Source organism: Theobroma cacao, chromosome 4 (assembly GCF_053813885.1).
Source record: "Theobroma cacao isolate CCN51 chromosome 4, ASM5381388v1, whole genome shotgun sequence".
Lineage (NCBI taxonomy): Eukaryota > Viridiplantae > Streptophyta > Magnoliopsida > Malvales > Malvaceae > Theobroma > Theobroma cacao.
Genome location: NC_142642.1, coordinates 23367281 through 23389792, shown reverse-complemented (window position 1 = coordinate 23389792; position 22512 = coordinate 23367281). Strand labels below are relative to the sequence as shown.

The following is a 22512-nucleotide window of genomic DNA, read 5'->3' as shown; positions in this document are numbered from 1 at the left end:
TTCCGCCCATTGTGATTATCATTATGGAATCGAAGGTCACTCGATTGAGAATTGCACGGCATTCAAGCATAAGGTGCAAGGGTTGATCAAGGCAGGAATCCTGAACTTTGAAAAAAAGACAGAACAGAATGTTAACAACAACCCACTGCCAAATCATGCTGGGGCAGGGGTAAATGCGATCGAAAGGGAGGTGTATGTCAAAAGGAACATTCGGGAAGTGGAAACCTCCATGGAGAAAGTATTTGAAGCCTTGGTAAAAGCCGATATGCTCGAGGTGTGGCCTGAATGTCCTAATGTGAATGACTCACGAGATATCCAAAGACTATGTTGCTTGTATCACAAAGGATGTGTGGGACATTCAATCCAAGATTGTAGTTCTTTCCGGAAGGAAGTGCAAAGAATGATGGACGAATCAAAGATCGAGTTTTATACGAAAGCTTCAGAGTCAACAGTAAACATGATATCCAAGGAGTCCACTCACCCAATGAAGATAAAACCTTTGACCATTTTCTACGAACCAAAAGGAGAGTTTGTGGAGGACAAAAACCGTGCCAAGATGATCATCGAAGTCCCTAAACCCTTCCCCTACAAAGACAACAAAGTTGTCCCATGGAACTACAACTGCAATGTACAAGTTTCGGAAGCGAAGAAATGGATAGCTGAATCTCAAGATGATGCTGCCAATATAACTGGTGTTGGAGGGATTACCCGCAGCGGACGCTGCTATTCACCGGAAGCATTCGAGAATCTCAAGAATGAGAAGGGAGAGGAAAAAGAGCAAAGTCTTAGAGAAGAAAAGGTACAACCTTCGGAATCGACAGATGGCTCAAAAAGATCGGTGACAGAAAAAGAAGCTGTCGAGTTCCTCAAGTTCATCAAACATAGTGAGTACAATGTAGTTGAGCAATTGAACCGGATGCCCGCTCGTATTTCACTACTATCTTTGCTCCTCAGCTCAGAACCACATAGGAACTCTCTGATGAAGATTCTGAACCAAGCATATGTGGATCATGATATCTCAGTTGAAAATTTGGACTACATTGTTGGGAACATTTCGGTGGGTAACATAATATCCTTTAGCGATGAAGAAATCCCTTCTGGAGGTAGAGGAAATTACAAAGCCTTGCACATCACCACCAAGTGTAAAGGTTGTACCGTCACAAAGGTACTGCTTGACAACGGATCGTCCTTAAATGTGATGCCCATGAGGACCTTGGCCCGTTTACCCATCAACATGTCCTACATGCGAAAGAGTCAGATGATCGTAAGAGCTTTCGATGGAACAAGGAGAGAAGTAGTAGGGGACATTGAGATACCGGTAGAAATTGGCCCATGTACCTTTACCATTGAATTCCAGGTTATGGATATTGCTCCTTCATACAATTATTTGTTGGGAAGACCTTGGATACACATGGCTGGGGCCATACCTTCATCTCTTCATCAGAAGGTCAAGTTCATCGTGGAAGGGAAGATTGTCTGTGTTAACGGGAAAGAGGACTTACTCATAAGCAAGCCAGCAGATACGCCTTATGTGGAAGCGGCGGAAGAAGTGCCTGAATGTTCCTTTCGATCCTTCGAGTTCGTTAACACCACGTATGTGGGAGAAGGAACCACACCGCCTATTCCGAGGCTTTCCAAAACCACCAAGATGATTGTCAGTCAGATATTAGGAAAAGGATACCGAGTGGGGGCAGGATTGGGAAAAGAACTGCATGGCATTAGAAGTCCCATGCGTACTACCAAAAATGAAGAAAGGTTTGGCCTGAGGTACAAGCCAACTAAGAAGGAAAGAGAAGAAATGATAGCCGAAAGAAGAAAGGAAAGGTTGGCTCGCTTTAAGGGGCACGAGTTGGAAATCCAAGGAATGACATACCCTCATCTTTACAAGACATTCCGATCTGGAGGTTGCATCTTTCCTGAATCACTCACCGTTGGGAACCGAGAATCAGTGTCAGCTTTAGGAGGGACCTTTTCTGATTTATCAATATGTGCAACGGAGGAAGGTGAAGAACAGCCAGGAAGTGTGGATGAGATTCCTACTACATACCTTGGGCCACCGAATCTAAAGCTGAGCAACTGGACCACCATGAGTTTACCAGTCACTTGTGATTCAATTTCAAAGTAATGCAAACTAAACATCCATGCTTATGCCCAAAAGCATTGGAATTTTATGTATCGGGCTTTTTATCACTTATCATTTTAATAAATTGACATGCGTAGTGCATTTCTCATATCTCTTCTCATAATTAATCATTTCCATTAGTGTCTTTTCATCCCTTTATTTTAACTATTTACCTATACACTAGCTCTACATATTTCAATTTCCCTTTACCTTCCAGGATTCTAAATAATGAATGCGAAGATGATAATGACAGTAGTTTTGAAGTTGATTTTGAAAAAGGTACAAGTGTCAGTGAACTTGACAATACAGAAAACGTGGAGGATTATGATTTAACTCCGGACTTGTTAAGACTAGTAGAACAGGAGGGGAAACAAATTGTCCCATATCAAGAGACACTTGAAACGATTAATTTGGGAGATGAAGAAGATAAGAAAGAAGTTAGAATTGGTATGACGTTGGTGTCAATGGAAAAAGAAAAACTAATAAAGCTACTCCATGAATATGTAGATGTGTTTGCATGGTCTTATCAAGATATGCCAGGACTCAATACAGACATTGTAGCCCATAAACTGCCTTTGAAGCCTGAATGCAAACCGATTAAGCAAAAGTTGAGAAGAATGAAACCTGAAATGCTTTTGAAAATTAAAGAAGAGGTGAAAAAGCAGTTCGATGCAAGATTCTTGGAAGTGGCTAAATACCCTGAATGGGTCGCAAATATTGTCCCAGTTCCTAAGAAAGACGGGAAAGTGAGAATGTGTGTGGATTATCGAGACCTAAATAGAGCTAGCCCAAAAGATAATTTTCCTCTTCCCCACATTGACACCCTTGTTGACAATACTGCCCGCCATTCCATGTTTTCCTTTATGGATGGCTTTTCAGGATATAACCAAATTAAGATGGCACCAGAGGATAGAGAGAAAACTACCTTCATAACTATGTGGGGGACCTTTTGTTATAAGGTAATGCCATTTGGTTTGAAGAATGCCGGGGCAACTTATCAGCGAGCTATGGTGACTCTCTTCCATGATATGATGCACAAAGAGGTTGAGGTGTATGTGGACGATATGATTGTAAAAGCTCGCAAAACAGAGGACCATGCGACCAATCTTGAAAGATTATTTAAGAGGTTACGAAAATTTCAGCTCATATTAAATCCGGCAAAGTGCACTTTTTGAGTCACTTCAGGAAAGCTACTGGGTTTCATCGTCAGTGAAAGAGGAATAGAAGTTGACCCGGATAAGGTTCAAGCAATTCGTGATTTGCCTCCTCCCAAGACGCAAAAAGAAGTTAGAGGATTTTTGGGGAGATTAAATTATATAGCCCGGTTCATATCACAACTCACACTCAAATGTGACCCGATCTTCAAACTCCTTCGCAAACATAATCCAGGGACGTGGAATGAGGAGTGCCAAGTTGCTTTTAACAAAGTTAAAGAATATTTGTTGAGTCCGCCAGTATTGGCACCACCTGTGGTCGGGAGACCCCTCCTCTTATACTTAACGGTAAATGAAGGATCCATGGGATGTGTGTTAGGACAACATGATGAAACTGGTAGGAAAGAAAGGGCAGTTTACTATTTGAGCAAGAAATTCACTGAATACGAGTCCAAGTATTCCTCGTTGGAAAAGATGTGTTGTGCTTTAGCATGGACGGCGCATCGACTCAGGCATTACATGCTATATCATACCACTTGGCTCATTGCAAAGTTGGACCCGATTAAATACATCTTCGAGAAACCTTCCTTATCAGGAAGAGTGGCAAGATGGCAAGTGTTATTGTCTGAATATGATATTGTATATGTGTCCCAGAAAGCTATCAAAGGAAGTGCAATCGCAGATTTTCTTGCAGAAAGGGTGGAAGAAGATTATGAACCAATGGAGTTTGAGTTTCCAGATGAGGACTTGATGTCAATATGTCAAACAAGTGGGGAGGAATCAGAGAAAGAGAATTGGAAGATGTTTTTCGACGGAGCTTTGAATGCCTTGGGGCATGGCATAGGGGTCGTGTTAGTGTCACCAGAAGGAGATCATTATCTCGTCATAGCTAAACTCAACTTCTATTGCACCAATAATGTAGCTGAATATGAAGCTTGTGTCATGGGCATTCAAGCAGCAATCGAGAGGAAAATTCACATTTTGGAAGTGTATGGGGACTCTGCTTTGGTTATTTATCAGTTGCGAGGAGAATGGGAGACACGTGACTCAAAGTTAGTTCGGTATCACAAGTATGTATCAAAGCTGATTGAAAATTTTGATGAAATCTGCTTCAATCATTTGCCCCGAGAGGAGAACCAAATGGCCGATGCATTAGCCACGCTAGCGGCAATGTTCAAAGTTGGTACCGATGTCAAGATCCAACCCATCATGATTAATCTTCGAGAGTGCCCCGCACACTGCTCTAGTGTAGAAGAAGAAATAGATGGGAAACCGTGGTACCATGATATTGTGCATTATCTCAAATTTTAGCAGTACCCGGATCAAAGCTCGGAAAATGATAAGAAAACCGTTAGAAGGTTGGCAATGAATTTCTTCTTGGATGGGAACATCTTATACAAGAGAAGTAGGGATCAAACGCTTTTGAGATGCGTAGATTCAACCGAAGCTCGGAGAATAGTTGAGGAAGTTCACGAAGGAGTTTGTGGAGCACATGCAAGTGGACATAAGTTGGCGAGACAGGTCATGAGGGCAGGGTATTACTGGCTCACGTTGGAAAAGGATTGTATAGACTTCGCTCGAAAGTGTCACAAGTGTCAGATATATGCGGACCGAATCCACACCCCTGCTAATTCACTGCATGTATTGGCATCACCATGGCCATTCTCAATGTGGGGCATGGATGTGATTGGGTTGATAACCCCGAAGGCGTCAAATGGGCATCGGTTTATCCTGGTGGCAATTGACTACTTCACTAAGTGGGTAGAAGCAGCATCTTATGCCAATGTGACCCAGAAAGTGGTATGTAAGTTCATCCAAAAGGAAATAATATGCCGCTATGGTCTCCCAGAAAGGATCATCACGGATAACGCTAGTAACCTCAATGGTTCGATGATGAAAGAGGTTTGTGCCAAGTTCAAGATCAAGCATCACAATTCAACACCTTATCGCCCAAAGATGAATGGAGCAGTGGAAGCAGCCAACAAGAACATCAAAAGGATAATTGAAAAGATGACAGATATATACAAAGATTGGCATGAGAAGTTACCTTTTGCTTTGCATGCTTATCGCACAACAGTCCGAACTTCCACGGGAGCTACACCGTTCTCTTTGGTGTATGGGATGGAAGCAGTTTTGCCAATTGAAGTGGAAATTCCTTCCCTTCGGGTCCTTAAAGAAGTACAGTTGGAAGAAGCCGAATGGGTTAATGCTCGTTATGAGCAATTGAATCTCATAGAAGAAAAAAGGTTGACAGCACTTTGCCATGGGCAGTTATATCAAAAGAGAATGATGAGGGCGTATGACAAGAAGGCACACTCTCGACAGTTCCGAGAAGGAGAATTAGTATTGAAAAGAATTCTCCCGAACCAGCATGATCCTCGTGGGAAATGGACACCGAATTGGGAAGGACCATTCGTGGTGAAGAAAGCTTTTTCAGGAGGAGCACTAATTTTGGCGGAGATGGATGGAAGGGAGTTTTCCAACCCAGTGAATGCCGATGCTGTCAAGAAATATTTTGCATAAAAAAAAATAAATAAATAAAAAAAAGAAAGAAGAAAATTTTCAAGTTGAAAACCTGAAAAGGCAGCTTGAATTTGGGAGATGTGATTAGGGCGAAAACCCGAAAGGGCGGTCTAGACACAAAAAAGGGCCAAATACTACAAAAGCTTAACACAGAAAGGGTGAAGATCATGATCCGAGATGTTCATGCAAAAGACAAGGGAGCTGACAAATATGCCTATTTCGGGATAAAATTTTGAGGCTACTGTTAATATCTATCGAAACAGTCATTAAGAAAGGATTGTATCCCTTTTGTATTAATCAATTTTCCCTTGTTCCTTGTCATTATACTTGATTGTAGAAACTTCACTTTTTTCTAATGAAAAATAGCCTTTCACTCCCAACAATGCCCTCATTTCCATTCTGCCAAAAGAGGAGATATGAGTACATTGCATTGCATTTGCCATAAAATTAGAATGATACTTAATAAAGAGCATGATAAAGTAAGAAACGTTTGCAACATTTTGAAAAAAGGATCGTAATTGACAGGGAATGAAATGGAGTCTAAGAAGAGAAAGAAAGGAATGGAATTAGCAATAGAATGGAGCACAGTAAAAATGTGAAGAGTGATTGGACCATGCATATGGTAGAAGAAGAAAACAGTTATGAGCAATGAATTGAGGAAGACGAGAGATTGGAAATGAGATCGATTCATCCCCCATTGATCAAAGAAAAGGCTCTAAAAACACTAAAAAGGGAAACTGGTGAAGATGAATTGACATGTTCAAAGTTTTAAAACAATTGAAAAAGAGAGAAATTTATCTCTAAAATCATATGAATTTCAGATGAGGAATTGGTTATTTTTCACCATTTCAAAAAAATGAAAAAAGTTTCGTTGCCTCAGTTTTGAGGAGTTTGTTTTAAAGTCTCGTTGCCTCATTTTTGAGGAGTTCAGTTTTAAAATCTCATTGCCTCATTTTTGAGGAGTTCATTTTTAAAGTCTCGTTGCCTCATTTTTGAGGACTTCATTTTTAAAGTCTTGTCGCCTCAGTTTTGAGGAATTTATTTAAAATAAAAAATATAAAAAATATAAAATAATAATAATAATAAAAAATATAAAAAATATATATATATATAAAATAATAATAATAATAAAATAAAATAAAATAAAAAAAATATATATATATAATAATAAAAAGTTGATAAGGGAATTAAAGAATTTAGTCAAATACAGTGTCTACGTCTTTGCACTATTTCGAATTTTCGAAATGCTCAAAGAGGGGCAGCTGTAGACACTAAAATTACAAATAAAAAACGGAGTAAAAAATATGTATATAATAAAATTTTAAAAAGAATAATAATAATGAAAAAATGAAAAATGAAAAAAAAAAGGAGAGAGGTACGACTGGCAGGGTGCGGACGCACCCTGCTAGGCACCTCTCTCACCTGCCAAACGCGAATTTTTCGCGTCTGGCAGGGTAGTGGAATTGCCCCCTGATGCCCGGGGACAAGGCAATGGAGAGTGCCCCCTCCAGAGCCCAGAAATCGGGTATAAAGGGGAGGGGGATCCGAGCAACCCAAGGGGGGGAAGAAAATAGCAACAAGGAACCTGCAACAAAAAATTCCAGCAGCCACACCAAAAAATCCACAAAAGAAATCGGAGGATCTGGCGCAAGGGGAAGGAGCACCGAACGGAGGAAGAGAGAGAGAAGCGGCGGCTGGCGCGGCACCAGATCTGGAAATGACGCAGTGCCAGCGACAGTGAGGATCCACGCCGCAAGGAGGAGCTCACCGGCGAAGAAGGAACCAGACCATCGACGCCGTCAGATCTGCCGCTGGAAGGAAGAGCCGATCCAGGACAGCTGCGATGCCACCGGTTGGGGGAGAGCCGACTTGACCCACGCCGCAAGGAGGAGCTCGCCGGCGGAGAAGGAACCAGACCATCGACGCCGCCAGATCTGCCGCTGGAAGGAAGAGCCGATCCAGGACAGCTGCGACGTCACCGGTTGGGGAAGTCGACCGTAAGAGTTCGTCGGCGTGAGATTTCCTGCAGGTTGACAGCCAAGGGGGAGTTCGCCGGCGTGAGGAGGGGAAATCCGACAGAGGAAAAGTGTAGAGAGAAGTCAGAGAGTTTATAGGTAGAGAGAGAAAATGAAAGGGAGAAATGGGAGGAAAAGGAAGAATAGGGGGGTTTTATAGTTAGTGCTTAAAGCTAAACGGTGTCGTTTTGGGGAATACGTTTGGGCAGCTCAAGGACATTCAAAACGACTGCGTTTTGGCTCAGGAAGGCTGAATACTTGGGGCATGCTCACGGGCTTTCTGCCGGACTGATGCGTACTGGGCTAAGTCGGGCTTGAATCTTGGGTAAGTTTTAAATATTGGGCTTTTGTTGGTGTTGGTTATGATTATTTTTATATATGTAGCATTTTGTTAGTAAGATAATGGGAACATAGTATAATAAACATGATTATGTAAATATAAAATAAAAAAATCAAAAATCAAAATCAATTAAGATCATTAAAATAGAAAACATAAAAAATAGGTAGATAACAAAAACAATAATAATAAAATAATAATATAAATGAATGAAACAAATGGTAGGCTAAAAGATTAAATTAAGAAATTAAAAATTATTAGGTTAAGCGTTAAAATAATAAAATAGGTATGAGAATCAATATTAGAAAGTTAACTCTTTTAAAAATATATATGATTAATAAAATAATAGCCGATGATGGGATAATCGATCGGGAGGCGAGAAGTCGCAATCCCGGGCCGATATTCCTTAGGTTCAGAATCCGAATCAAGGCTCCACCAGTACGATGGGAGGGCTTCGGTTTCAAGGTTCCGAAATTCTTAATAAGTGAAAAGTTTGACTATACCAAAAAAATTACTTGATAAAAATAATAAATAAATAATAAATAATAAATAAATAATAAATAATAATAATTCGAACATATAATAAATAATTAATTTGAAAATATAATATACATGACATTAAATAAATGAAAATAAATAAATATATAATAGTAAAAAATAACTAATTCAAAATTAAATATTGAGCATTAAGTGGCATAAACTATAAGAAATGTAAAAATAAAGATAAAAAAAATAATAATAATAAATATATATATATATATATGAAATAAGATCTTAAGCATTAGGTTTGAATAAAAATCGCTTATGAAAAATATAATAATAATAAAAATATAAAAATACATAAAAATCGTACGATAAAAAAATATATAATTTTTACTCACTAAAATAACATAGAATTATAAACAATTTGTCTAACTATAAGTGAAAAACAAAGAACTTAGAACAAAAAAAGGTAAAGTATAAAAATAATAATAATAATAAGAAATAATAATAGGAAATATGATAATGAAATATATAATAAAATAAAAATAATTAATAATAACAAAAAATATAGATAATTGCATTAGCATAGCATATATGTATTACATCATGCATATCATTGCACATAAATATTTCTGTTTTCGAGTCTAAGCCCCGATGATGGGATCTTTCAAGGATCCTGCGAAGGCGGGTATTTCTCGAAAAGTTCTTTAGGTGAAAAGATGTCCTCGGGTCCCACCAGTATGATGGGAGGGCTCGAGAACCATCTTTAATAAAAGGCTTTTGCCCGAATTAGGTTCATTATACACAAAACATTATTTTAAAAAGAAAACGTACGATGACCCCGAAGACGGGAATTATTCGTCGAATTTGCGAAGGCGAGTTTCTCGGACAATTCCCTAGGTGACAGAATATCCCGAGTCCCACCAGTATGATGGGCGGATTCGGAAAATATCCTCGATAAAAGGTTATTTGTCCGGCTTTTTTATCTCACGCCATGCATTTCATCTCGCCACTCATTTGCGTTCTATTTTAGGTTAAATAATAAAAATAATAATTAAGGAAATCTAGTGAAATTAAAAATTAAAGCCCAATAGGATAATCTAAAAATGGTACCGTTCATGGAACGGGCGTCCAAGGGGTGCTAATCCTTCCCCGGGCATAACCGTACTCCCGAACCTAGATCCAGAAAATTGTAGACCGGTTTAAGGTTCTCTTCGGTGGGCTTAAAATTAATTTAAGTTTGCATCGATTAGAATCGAGTCAATAGGTGGCCAATCACACCTAATAAAAAAAAGGATTGGTGGCGACTCCTAGTTTAATTTTTTAGTGAGTTTTCACATTCACGTCTAGCGGTCGGGTTCCCGGACCCGCACGTTACGACAGTTGCAATACTTTAGTTTTACTATGTAAACAAATATTAGTTTTGATATAAACGAAAATTTAAGATTTTTGAACTCAATGTATTTAATTGTGATGTCATGACTTAAAGTCAAAATTTAATGGCTATGCTTATTGTTAAATTCAAGTTATAAATATATATGGTTCAAACATTAATACGGTTCAGTAAAAGAGTACAATGAGTTATTGAAAAATTTCTTTTAGGCTTGTTCGGGACTTGACGAGATCTCCCGGAGGTCTCGGACGTCGGTAGCGATCGAGGAGAGGTTGTTACAAGGTTAATAGGTGCTAGAGCCATAAATAAGTTACTGGTAATTATAATTTAAAGAAATTACGCAAGTAAAGAATAAAGGCAACTTTGGTAAAAATGTGTCAAGATATAAGTTAGTTGAATAAGGATTCATGATTGAAGGAAAAAGAGAAGTAGAAATGATGTACACTAAAAATATTGAGTTTGGATTGTTTCTAGGAAGTGCAAAAGTAAGGGTAGTGTACTGTGGTGGCATGTCGGAGGAAATAACGAGCGACCGATAAATAGAAATAGCTAGATACGCCTCCGAACTAATAGCAATGTGATATCCTGCTATCGTAAGGTGAGTGAACTTACATTTAAAAGGTTTTTGAACAAGAGCATTTGGGTTGAAGGAAATGCTAGAATATCTTTGATTGACTCTTTTAAAAATTATGCATGGGAACAAGCTTTTTTTTTTCACATGTGATACTTTTACGTGGTTAAATGTGTAATGTGCTGAGTTACACACTTGGAATACAATGTTGATTAGCCAATTGAATTGTGGCATGTGATGCATTGGGAATCTGGAAATGTCCTAAACTATTGGCATAATGATTAATGTTATTCTCCTTAAGAGTTGGACTATGCAACTATGTCTATGACTAGTAAAATAATGAACTATGTGAGATATAGTACTATGCAAAGATTCTTGTTACATGTTATTATGTGTGCTATTCTTTGAAATATAATGTTGATTGATTAATGTAACCGCGCGTGTGCGGTGTGGGAGTGCACATGCCGGTGATGATGGGTGATTCCAGCTATGTGCAGTGTGGGAGTGCACATGAGCTGATGACCGATGGGTGATGATTCCAACCATGTGCAGTGTGGGAGTGCACATGAGCTGATGATCGAAGGATGATGATTCCAGTTATGTGCGGTGTGGGAGTGCACATGAGCTGATGACCGGTGGTTGTATACATGTTTACACATACCATAGAAATGCTAGATAAAATATTATGTGATTGCATTGAATGTTGAAAGTTGAACTCCCAAAATGTTTTAAAATGAGTTGAAAAACAGCACGGCATCGAGTTTTGTTCATAATATACAAAATTGCATTGTTTTTAAATGAGTGCATCATGTTTTCAAAAAACTCTTCGTATCGTTTGCTTGTTCCCTTCTTATGTTCACTCACTGGGTTTATGCTCACTCTTTTTAACTTCATGTTTTCATATTCCAAGGTAGTTGGGACCTAGATTGAAGTGTCCATTTGTATTCACCATTTGGTAGGTACCATGGCATCTAGTAGCGGTGCCCATGCCTAGAGTCACTCTACTGATGTCAAGGTCTTTTGCATGTGTATATAGTTGCTTAAATGTAAATTGTGAGATTATTGTGCACTCTGTATGTTTGATTTGATTAACCATGTCATGTAGGGTTGATGAATGATATTTTGGAAACATTATATATATACATATATACATATATACATATGTATATATGTATATATGTATATATACACTTGGTTCTCACGGTTTAATTTCGAAAGAATATTTATTAAAAATTATGAGTTTTAGATCTTAAAGAAAAAGAGGCTTGCTTTGGCGTGGTGGGCTATGCCTATTGGGCCCTTGCGCCGGTCATGGCCTAGGAATTTGGCTGCAACAGTTATGCTTTAACCTTTAAAAGACAATGACTTTGTGAGGTTATACTTATTCCTCTCAAAAAAGCAAGTTTGTGTGAAGGTTATGCTTGCTCCTTGAAAAAACGTTTATTAGTGAATTTAAACTCCTTATGCTATCAAGGGAGAAGACGTAGGCAGCTAAGGTCGAACCTCTATAAAAATCTAGCTAAGTACTTTTTGATTTTCTGCATATTTACTTTCAACTCATACTTTGTTTTTGTTTCCACTGTAATATTTTAAAATATTCTCACTACTCTGTTTTAAATAGGGAATTTTCACTTGATAACCAATTCATTTCCTTCTTGGTTACTTTGCCTTAAGCTTATTTCATCTAACATAATACATGTAAGAAAATCCCTCTTGATGATTGAATCTAACCCTTCATTGATTTATATGTATATAATTACACACACACACACACACACACACATAGAAAATCAGTGTAAGTGCTTGTTGTTATAATTTCTCTATCCACGTAAGTATACGTATCGAATAGATAATATAATGGTAAGCAGAGTGTCGATCTCACAAAAAATTAATCTAAAATTTTACTAAATACTAAAATTAGAATAATTTAATCTTATCTAAATAATCAAAAATAGATAATTAATTAAACTAGAAATTAATTAACAAAAACTAAATAATAATTAAAAATCAAAGCAAGAATATAATTGGATAAAAAATCAATTTAAACAAGCCTAGGATTACAATATCTCTCGCACTTCATCTAAATCTTACCTCTCTTTCTTAACTCATTCCAATGGATTAAACTACTAACCCAGAGTCTTCAATTATTTATAAGGCTCTCTCGATACTCTTATAAAAATATCTATTTTAATCAAAACACTAGATCTCTATGTGTATTGAAATTAATACAGACTTATTAAGTTTAGGTTTTAATACTAGCTACATACGGCATATAGGTATATCTCAATCCTAAACACAAATTTATTCATCCAAGCAAATAAATGTGATCATATGCTATTCTAATTTTAGTCTACACTAAACTCCATTTCTCAAGTTATGCTTAAGTTTCTAGATCAATTTAATTGTTGGCTAGACAATTAAAAGTATTAAGAATAAATTGGGACAAACAATTCAATTCCATTGAAAATAAGAAAGAAAGAGATTAAAAATTTAGACTACATGTGAGTTCAATTGTAATCTTAGAAAAAGAAATTAGCTACTTATAATTGCAATAATAAATAAAAACATATGAAGTTTAGCCATCAAGAGTAACAAGAAAAATAAAAGCTAAGGAAGAAGAAAATATTCAAATATTGCAACCTTGATCTTCAATCTTCAGCTTCAACTTCTAACTTCTTAAATCTCTCTTAAGGATTGTCTTCTTACGGCTAACTTCTTCTCAAGATATCTATTTATACTCGAAATTTAAACTAATTTTTCCTAAATTAAACTACTTTAACCTAATGGCTCTTACTGCACCCGAACATTTAGCTCATTAGTTGATGTATAATCCTCTTGTCTAAAGAACAAGATTCGAATCTCCCTATAATACCCCATACTTTAATATGGTGGCTAATTGTGAAACCCCAACCTCCATAGATGTGTGACTAAAGGTAGACTATTGAGTGCATCAAATTTACATATTTAATAGGAGATTAAATACCTAATTAGTCTAAATTGGACTAGATTTAGGATTAAATTTAGGTATTTTTATTTATTTTATTAGTTTAGTTTAATTTATGTTTAAATGTTTATTTTGAGTTAATGATGCTAGTTTTACATTATTTATAATTATTTTATGTTTTTATAAGAGTAGGATCAAAAATAATTTCAATTGGTGAAGAAAAGTGCATAATTAACCGTTGCTCTATTTGCATATGTTTCAGTCTTTTAAGCATATCTCCCACTACAAAAGTCCAAATGACATGATTTTGGACCATTAGAAAGCTAAGAGGTAGATCTACAACTTTGGTGTTTACACTTTGCCCAGTTCTGATCGGAAAGTGGTCAAAATCTTTGTCAAAATGAAGGCACTGCACTAGAAGAACCAAAAAGGGGGCATTTTTGTAAATTATGTGAAACTTTGATTGACTTTAGGATAAATATCTCATTTCTTCCAAGACCTTCTCCTCACTTCCAGCAGCTTCTTCTTCTTCTTCCCATCCTTTTCCCTCACTAAACATTTTCCCCCTTCCATGGAAAAGAAACCTTAAAGCCTCCATAACTTTCTCGAATTAACTCTGATTCTCATGTTTTTGTACACTTTTTCATAGGGTTTTTCATACTCTTTCGCTTTTACACCTCAAGAACCCTCAAAAGCTCTTCCTCTATACTTTCTCTCACTAGTTGAACATTTTGAGAGAGAGAGAGAGAGATAGACTTTCCTTGATAGCTTGAAGAACTCTTGAAAAGAATTCCACTATAAAGCCACTAAGGTGAGTAATGAGTTAGATTTGATTTTTGAGTTGTTGATGATGGCCAATAATTAGGTTTATGGGTTGATTTATTGTTGAAGTTTATTTAATCATGTTTGGTGTGAACAATGACTACTTAAATGGTAATTAGAAGCTAGTTAGGAATAACTAGTAAAACTTGATTTAAGAAACAACTTTTAGAATAGTATTTATGTAAATTGAGTTAGTGTGATACTATTGTGTGTGATAGGTTCCAATGAGACTCCACATCTCCATTCGGAGCATTAGATGCAGTTAGAGTCAATCAAAGCATCAACAAAGACACTGTGAGTGAACTTGCATTAAAATGTTTTGGAATAAATGATTATATGCTTGATTGAACTACTTGAAATATTTTATTGGTTTTTCTTTAAAATTTGCATGGGAACAAGCACTTGATGAAACGTTTTTATGTTGTGAAATATGAATATGATGAACTCATGTGTTCCTATATTATGTGGATATGTGTGTTACGCTTTGAGTGATAATGTTGTATAATAGCTATAACCGTGCACGTGCGGTGTGGGAGTGCACGTGACTGTGCCGGTGGTGTGTGGTGTAGGGAGTGCACGTGACTGTGCCGGTGGTGTGTGGTGTAGGGAGTGCACATGATGATATTACCTTGTGTGTATAGGGAGTGCACATGATGATATTGCCTTGTGTGTGTAGGGAGTGCACATGAGTTGAGTAAGGCAGCGGTGGTGTACATGTATATATATATGTATATATGCTATAGACAAGTTATGAAAATAAAAATGTGATTGTACTATATGCTATAAAATGCCTTTTCGCTACAGCGAGAAACCCTCTGTTTTGCTTGTCTTGATTGGATATTTGATGTAGTTTTCACTCTTTTCAACTCCATTGTGGATTATAAATCCTTCACCTTAAGGGATTAAATAATCAATGGTTGAATTAAGGGCTTTACAAGAAATTAAACTAAATTGCATTGTTTTTAAAATAAGTGCATCATGTTTTCAAAATCTTTCCGTATCGTTTGCTTGTTCCCTTCCTAAGTTCACTCACTGAGTTTATACTCATTATTTCAACTTCATGTTTTAGTTTTCAAGTTCGAAGGTAGTTGGATTCCTAGGCCAAGGTGCTTCTTCTTATCTATTTTTCGGTAGGTCGCCTAGAGTCACTCCATTGACGGTTAAGGTCTTTGTATATGCACATATATATTTAATGTGAATTGTTAAGATACATTTGACAAACTATTTATGTATATTTTAATTTATGATGCTAGTGCGAGTATTTACTTGGGTTCTACGAATTGTCTTCGAAGAAATTAGCATTCGAACACTATTAAGTATAGATCTTAAAGAAATATGAATGATAGATGGACTAATGTACAAATTCATATAGGAAGGCTTGCTTGGGACTAGTGGGCTATGCCTATTGGGTCCTTGCGCCGGTCATGGCCCGAGATTGGCCTGTGACCCTCCCTTTCCTCAATTATTAAAAAAAAAAAACCTAATAGCTCTTAATATGGGCTTAGAATAAGTGTAGAGCCCATATAACTTAAGTTAGCTCGCAACCTTGCCTTTCTCACGTCAATTTCTTCGAAACTTCCTCTTCAACGTCGCGGCACTCACTTGGCTTCATGTCTTCTCTTGCCAACTGCTACACTCTGTCAACTTTCAATGCGTTTCTCCATTTTCAAAGTCGAATTGGGCAAAGTGATCAACATGAAAGTTATAGTTCTGTTAGCTTTCCAATGACCTAAGAATTGCATCATTTGGACATCTGGAGTGAAAGTTATGCTCAAAATATCGCAACATGTATGAAAAAGGCCTTGGCTCTTTAAATATCTTTTTTCACCAAATTGAGCCTTATTCTTTTAGTATCTTACAAAAATATAAAAATTAATAAATAATAATTAAAATAAAATAAATAAATATAAAATTAGCATAAAATAAAATAAATTATTAAAAATAAACTAACAAAAAATAACTAAAAATAAATAAATCTTAATCTAAACTCAAAAACTTAATTAACTTTTCAAAACAAAATTAAAACAAAATAATTTTATAAAATAAAATTTATCAGTGCATACATGTAATAAAAGCTCTTTTAATATAGTTATTTCAAAGACAGTTAATTCAATTAACTGATCTTCAAATTTTTTACCCGAATCAAACTAACAAAATTAATTTAACTAAATTTTTTAACTAATTTATTCAAATTAATTAAAATCATATTAATTAATTTGATAATTAATTTCTCTCTCTTCGCCCCACTTTCTCTTTTCTTATCTCGCCCGGCTGTTTTCTTCACTCTTTCACCTTTTCTCCTCATTTTCTTAAATTTCCAGCATCACCTTCCATATTCCAGACTTTATTAAGGTAATAAACCTTAAATTTTGGTCTTTAAAATCCTGAAATTTCATATTTAGATTTTCTCTCTCTAAAATTTCAACTCTCTTTCTCTTCTATGCTTGGGTTTAAATTGATTTTTCTTTTACAAGCTCACCAAGGTAAGTTAAAATGAAATTTGGGTGATTAAGACTATGGGTTTTCATTTTGGAAGAGATTTATGGGCTGAACTTAGGTTTAAGAAGAAATTTAGGTAGGGTTTGTTTGGGTAGTTCAATAATTCCGAAAATGTTGAGTTAAATTGTGTTTAATGGTGATTGTTGGCCAATTATAGGTTCTATTGAAGCTCCAAGACTCAATATTGAGTGAGGTCTTGGGGGATTGGAAGTGATATAAGAAAGGTGTCCTTTGTATTGTAAGTGGATTTGCATTTTAAAACAATTTTAATAGTTATATGCATAAATGTTTACTTACCAAATCTCTAATTGAAGTATTTTGTCTAAATGTTGATTTCAAATATGTGGTTATGAGAAATTTATGATTTTGAACCAAAACGTCTTTAAATGTGTTTCCTAATGATATTATGGTACGTATATATATGGATATCTATGCTATATTTTTTGAATGCATAGGGAACAAGCATTTTCAATGTTTTCTTACTTCAAATGAAATTGAAATGGAATGGTGTATGGGTCACATGATGATTGACCTTGAATATGTTAATTGCAAATGTGCTTGGTTTATGATAGAGTTAATGTTTGAGAATGTACTAGCAAATAGTGAATGTGTTGCTCATGTTTGAAATGTGAAAAGGTGTTCATTGCCAATATGGTATAATGTGCATGTTTGAATAATGTGCTTGATGATATTTGATCATGGACAACCATGTGTGAGGTGAAGGGCTCGTCTGTCATGGTATTGATAATGGTGGATAGCCATGTGCAAGGTGTAGGGTACATGTCTATCGTGATATTGTGGACAGCATGTGTGAGGTGAATGGCACATGTGTGTTGGGTTGATGATGATGTTGGCGGAGGATAGCCATGTGTGAGGTGAAGGGCACATGTCTATCATGATAATGTTGTTATGTGCTTGTTGAATGTGCTTTAATAAGGAAAGGTTTCCTAAGTATAGATTGAACCAATGACTATGTTCCTTACTTGAATTGTTTCAATGATTTGGAAGATTTGAGTGAATGATGTTTATGATGTTTACATTTCTTAATTGATGTTAGAATTATGAACTCTTGATTTTTAAAAGGCTTATTTCACTTGATTTGTGTCAAAAGTTTGTGGGTTTTAAGTAAGATATGTTTATTGAATGATTGAGTGTTAAAAATGTGTAATTTGGCAAGTCCAGAAGCATTTTAGACAAAAAAGATCGATCCCTGCAAGGGAGGGATCAATCCTCGGAATGCAGAATGCTGCCAGATACTCTTTGCCTCAAAAGGATCAATCCCTTCCTTAGAGGGATTGATCCCTGCAGTGAAATTTGTAAAATACTATGATTTTAAAACATTTTTCACTTGGATTTGTTTTGATACTTCAAAGTAAGTTTCCAATAGGTTTTAATACCTTTGAAATACTTCTAAATGACTTGTAAATGTATGGCTTACATGTATTATGCAATATATTAATTTATTTTAATATGCATATTTTAAATAAAGACATTGTTTATTCAAAAACTTGTGCTTTACCTTGTTCCCCTCCTACATCCATTCACTGAGTTATATATTCTTACGTTTCAAATTTATATTTTGGTTTTCAGATCCGTAACTTGTTGGATCATCACTCTTAGAGAGGTCTCCATCTATTCTCTTGGTAGGTTCCAGTTAAAGGCATCTGGTAGACATTGCTAAATACTTAGTGTCCACTCCATTATCTGTGTCAAATTATATTTTGTATTTGTGAGGTGTTGGAACAGACTATGATTTAGCTAAGGATTGACGTATGATTATAAATATATAAGTTGTGCATTCGATTTTCACTTTGAGACACGAATTATATATGATGAAATACATGTATATGAGTTGAAATATATACTCATTATAAAATGTTTATGATGTGTGTATGTTACTTATGATCATGAGACTTACTTGGGTCTAATTTGGCCTGCCTATTTAAGCCCTTATGTGGATCATGTCTTGGGATTGGGTCGTAATAATTTGGTATTTGGTAATATAGATTATATAGTAGAAAATAACAACAAAAAGGTAATGACTATTACAGATTTGACAATACGTGACTAATATATATATATATATATATAATTTTTTGATAAACTTTGTAAAAACAAATAAAATGATAAAAATATATAAAATAACGATTGAAATATCATTTAGTAACTTTCTTATAAACTAACAGTTGAGCCTAAACATTTAGTTAATTTTTTATCATTTATTTTTTTTCAGGTGCATTTTGTAGTTCGAAAGAAATAATATTTTCACACTTTGTACCCTTTGACTAAAAAAGGCAGAATTATCTAAACAAAATCCTTTGTTTTTCCATTCACACTTTTTCATCTTCCCACCACGTTTTTGGTCCCAATTCGATTCCATCCATAACTTTTCATGTTCCCGGTTTTGTCTGTCACCCAGAACCCATAATTTGAAACTGTGGCCCTTCCAAGGGCTAGCCCAGAAGGAATGTGGGAAGCCCTTGGAAATAGAAAGTCATAGTATTTGACCCAATCTTATTGGGGTGTTTGGCGAAATCATTGGGCTCACTTGAACTCCGGTATTGAGATTTCTTTTCTGTCTTTACATAAAATTTGATGAGGAGAGCCAAAACTAAAGAGATTTATAGGATTGCAAAACCTCACGAAGAGAGTCTGCTCCAGGCCAGGCCCTATAGGCTATAGAATCTTATCACAAGAAAGTCTCATAATTGCACTTATTTCACATCAACTGATATTAAAGATTAGTGATTGCAAAAATAACTTTTGGATAATCATTAAACACTAAAGATTAGTCCCATTCTTTACTTGATTAACTCAATTATGTTTATAGGTAACTCTAATAAGTGCAAAACGAAGTGATATGTTGCTTTAAAAAGCCACAAAGGTTATAAGATATGCATATAAAAGTTTATATACCATCTTTGACTAGACAATAAAAGATTGTGTCCGCTTCCTAAATTTGATCTTCTTCTTAATTTGCTTGGAAAAGCATCAAATTTATGGATTTTAAAACCCAAAGGGTCTCAATGATTCATAATTTTGTTTGAACACACAATATTTAGTCATCTTAGAATAAGATTCAATATCTTGTTTGTCCTTCAAATGTTCAAGTCAAGCAACTTAAGAAAATGGGTTGCTTCCAACAATGCCCAATTTTTTCTTTTTCCTTTGAAGACTTGTATCATGAAAAGTCTCCCAAAAAAAAACTAAGAATCTAGAAGAGTGAGTGATTTGACCAAAGTGTGGCATGGGTCAAAATCGGTGGGTCAGGGCAGGTCCTCTCTCAGTATCAAAAACATCAAACACCACAGGAACCCAGAGACGAGGCTTCAGAAGTATTGTTGTTGAAAAACCCAAGAAGAAACTTCCAAATTCATTTTTCTTGCTGGCATATATTTTTGACTTTTGTTCACGTAGATTTTTGTTTTCCTCCTTAAAAAAGCGTGTGGAACCTGTCCCCATTGGCCGACACGGTTTTAGGAGTGCGTATTTGTTTAAATAATAAATATTTGTGTTTCATTACTTAAAGAATTAAACTTCGATCGATTTCTTCAAAAGTTCTTTGTAAAGTTATTTAAACTATGAAAAACGTCTAATTGACAAGCCAAGAAAAAAAAATTAAATTAGGGGTTTTTTATTATTATTTTTTAAAGAATCACAGAACAAGGAGATGGAAATTCAAAACTCCTATGCTAACGTTGCGAGGCCAAAAGCTTTATCATTCAATCCGAAATTACTTGAGCCTATAGTCTTAATATTCGAACCATCATAATTGCTAGTTTAACATTCAGAGCTATGCTATCTGATCTCCTAGCCCAAACTTGACAGACAAGGAACTTAGACTAGCTTATTAGAGTAGTTATTCTCAAGGCAGATGGCAGCTGATCCTTACGATTCGAAAACATGTATTATTTTTATATAAATGAAAGTGAAGGTAACGATCTTCACTAAGAAGAAACAAAGTAGTTCACAAGTTTCCTCACTCTTCCTTCTGGATTATTTCTTCCCTTCTCTCCCCTCATCTGTTTTTAATATTTCTTCAATAAATAAATAAAAGTCATTATGTCTCGAGAAAGGATTTTACACATCAATTTTCATCTTAAATTTGACATGTGATTGTAGCTAGTCATTTTTTTAAAAAAATGGGAATTTAATCTTATACTTTTTAAGTAATAAGATTATGTACTAATTAATAAGTCAAATGTTCGAATGCATAGTTAATCCATTTTAATACATCAATTGTTTTTTTGAAATAATACTTTACTTTGTTTTTATATATTAGTAGTAAGGTTATAGTTATGGATTGAATAACTATATTCCATTTATAAATAATTGTTTCTTGATTTTGATGAAATTTTATGAAAAATATATCATGTGAGATCATTAATTAAAGATCAGTTTTCCTAAAGAATTAAAATGTTGGCTGCTTAAACTAAAAATGTCTTAATTATATTCCTTGCAATGACCTCTTCAGGGCCACACTCAATTTTAACGTTTTTTTAATTTATATCATTATTTATATTTATATTTTTTATACTATTTATTCATATATTTTAAGTTTCTATACATTTATTTTTTCAAATTTTTACTAACCATCAACCATATTCTTTTTCTTTTTTTTATGTCATATATGAGTTCCATCTTTTACTTATCATGTTTATTATTTTTTTTGTTATGTAGATTTTATTTTTCATAATTTTAATTTTTAAAAACTAATAAATTATTATGTAATTATTAAATATAAGTTGTAGTGTTACATTGTTACTTATAATTTCATTAATGTATCATTGTTTAATTAATTCTTATTATGTAAAAAGAAATTATCTTGAGTATATCTTTTTTATATGCTTTACGTTTTATATTTAGTTAAAAGTAAATTATTTTGAATATATAGACTTTACACAATTCTAATTATATAAGAAGAAATTATTAATCTTGTATATCATATTTAACTATTTACATTTTATGCATTATAGTTTTATATAGGTTGAAAATAATTGACAAATTTTTTAAAAGAAAATATGCAAATCGTCCAAATGATTCTTTTATACTTGAGCTATCAAGTCCCAATGCTTCAACTCATGAATAAAAGTAATGTGAATCAAAATATCTAACACTCAATACTAAAGAATGGATTTTTTCAATACGTAATTTTTAATTGATAAATTTGAATTCAGAAAATATAGTCAAGTACAATTTTCTTAAAAAACTATTGTAAATCTTTCTTTTTTTTTATTTACATGTTATATAAAATTATTTTTTATTATCAATCTTTTGATTATTGATTAAATTCAATATATTAATTTTTAAAATTTTTAATCTTTGTTTCTTTATCTCTGGCCCCCTCAATAAATGTTTGTTAGCTTCACCCCTAGAGCTCTTATTTTTAAAGATAAATTCTAAGTAATAAAAGAAGTAAAAAAGTAAATAATATACTCACAGAAATCATTAGTAAACTGATTTAGACTTTAACATTAACTAATATCTGGTCACTTAATTTCATCAATCAAACTAAGGAACATCAAACATCAAATAGCACAAGTAAAGAAGTAAACATGCAACAATGTTGTCTTGTCAAACTAAATTAATAGTAGTGTTTGATATAGAATGTGATTTTCAAATGCTTTAATTGCTGTTCGCCATATTCAG

At 34.6% G+C, this 22512-nt stretch overlaps 1 long non-coding RNA gene across 1 annotated transcript; it reads left to right on the top strand.

Moving 5' to 3' along the window:
• Positions 1–16586: 16586 nt before the first annotated feature.
• Positions 16587–18745, top strand: LOC108661527 (uncharacterized). Its single transcript, XR_001927373.2, has 3 exons — positions 16587–16716; positions 17021–17101; positions 18454–18745. It is a non-coding gene; the product is annotated as an uncharacterized LOC108661527 (long non-coding RNA).
• Positions 18746–22512: the final 3767 nt, after the last annotated feature.